At 50.5% G+C, this 1,898-nt stretch overlaps 1 long non-coding RNA gene across 1 annotated transcript; it reads left to right on the plus strand.

The window, feature by feature from the left end:
• The first annotated feature begins 208 nt into the window (after window positions 1-208).
• LOC108510417 lies at window positions 209-1,186 on the plus strand. The gene is made up of 2 exons (XR_001878810.1): window positions 209-287; window positions 834-1,186. It is a non-coding gene; the product is annotated as an uncharacterized LOC108510417 (long non-coding RNA).
• The last annotated feature ends 712 nt before the right edge of the window (window positions 1,187-1,898 follow it).

Below are 1,898 nucleotides of genomic sequence, written 5' to 3' on the forward strand. Positions count from 1 at the left end.
TAAAGCTCATCTTGTTCCATCCCATGGCAGGGACACCTTCCACTATCCCAAATTGCTCCAACCTGGCCTTGGACACTTCCAAATGCCAGCAGGTCACCTCTTGAGTTCTCTTGGTCTCACTTCCAGGGGGGTTGTGAGCCAGTTGTCATTCCAAATACAACTGCTGTGGTTGCCTAAGGGGTTTTAACCCATTTATTTCTCTTTTTAGGTCTTTGGAAGTCATTGCTGGGCTGGAAAGCAACAGCAAGATCTTCACTATCTATGTCCATGGGTTACTGCAGCTGCAGGTGAGTCCTTGCACCCAGGGAATCACTGCCCTGCTTCTCTTGGAAGGCTTTGGAATTATTTCCTGGCCAGGCTGAATTCTCAGCAGCAGAGGGGGAAGGTTTTATGCCCCTTTTCCTGATGTGAATAAACTGAAATGCCTCAGCTGGGGGGGACTGGGGAGAACCTGGGGCAGATCCACATTTCCCATCCTGATCTTCAGGTCCGGAAATAACCTCCCCTCTAAGAAATGAAAGCCAATATTTTCCCTTCTCCACTCTCCCCTGGCATTGCCAAAGTGACAACTGGATTTCCCATCTCACAGGAGGGAAGCTGAAGCACAGGTCACCCCGAAAGATGCCAGTGCAGAAAGGACTGAGTTAAAATAAACCTGTAAGAGTTTCCCTGCAGAAAATCTCTTCCCTCCCAGTCCAGGCTGATGTTGGGGCAGATCCTGTTCCCCCAGGGAAGGGCAGGAGGCTGCTGGGCTTAGCTGAGGGAGGTGAAATGGGTGGTTTTTTCCCCCTTTTTAGGCTGGAATGTGTGAGATATTTCCCTTTCTCCTGCAGGCTGGGCAATACACCTCCATCTTCGTGGACAACAGCGCCGGAGCTCCCGTCACCATCCAGAACGGATCCGACTTCATGGGAATGCTGATGGGAGCGTAGCAGGGAAGGGGAGGATGGGAACCACATCCCTGGGAAGGGAAGGATGGGAACCACACCCCTGCAGTGTAGATTGGACTGAGGAAAACCCTGCTCTGACCTCAAAAACTGCTCCCTGGGACCGTGGCATCCTTCCAAACAAGCCAAGAGCCCTTTTTCCCTTCACAGCCCCCCCTCGGCTTTGCTTTCAGAGGCTGCTGCTTCTCCAGGTCCACACCGGGTCATTTGTCACCCAAAACGTGCTTTTGTCCCTCTGACACGGACTCTTTGCTATTTAATTTGTGCTTCACCAGGTGCTCGCCTGAGATTCGGGGCTTTGTCGTGTTGTACCTTTGTTTCACAGTAGCACTTGTAACCAGCATGAACTTTTGGGGTCCATTGGGGGGTGCTCGACTTTGTAAATGAAGGATTGAGAGGGGGGAATGACACAGTGACTTCATTCTGTGTGTGATGGAGGAAGGAGACGAGGGTTTTCTGGAAAAACTGCCTTTTCCATGCGATTTTAAGTTGTCTCTCTTGTGGGAACTGGATATATCAGCAAGGAGTGTGCTGAATGTTGAATTGGAGGGGAATCCAATCTGAACTCTTTAATTCTTGATATCAGAGTATTTCCCTGATGTTATTGAAGCTGAAGAACTCCCTGCCAGTGCTTTGGGGCTGTCAGGAAGAGGTAAAAAACCCAGGGCACCACTTTGAGCTCCCTCCCCGTGTTCTTATGTTTTAGTAAGAGACACCCGTGCTTTGGGCTGCACCACAAAACCAGCAGCTCTCAGGGGGCATCAGACTGGTTATCCAAAGCCTTGCAAAGCTTTGGAGTGAGGCTGGAAACCTGGGATCAGGTGCAGCACCTCTTGGAATGAAAGGTTTCCAGGGTCACAGGTCTGAGTTCTGCTCAGAGCCTGGAAGTGCTGGCAAAGACCATCCAGGGAATGTTTTCCAGACAAATCTGGTGCAAATGTCAGATTGAGC

Source organism: Lepidothrix coronata, unplaced genomic scaffold (assembly GCF_001604755.1).
Source record: "Lepidothrix coronata isolate B3197 unplaced genomic scaffold, Lepidothrix_coronata-1.0 Scaffold835, whole genome shotgun sequence".
Taxonomy (NCBI): Eukaryota; Metazoa; Chordata; class Aves; order Passeriformes; family Pipridae; genus Lepidothrix; species Lepidothrix coronata.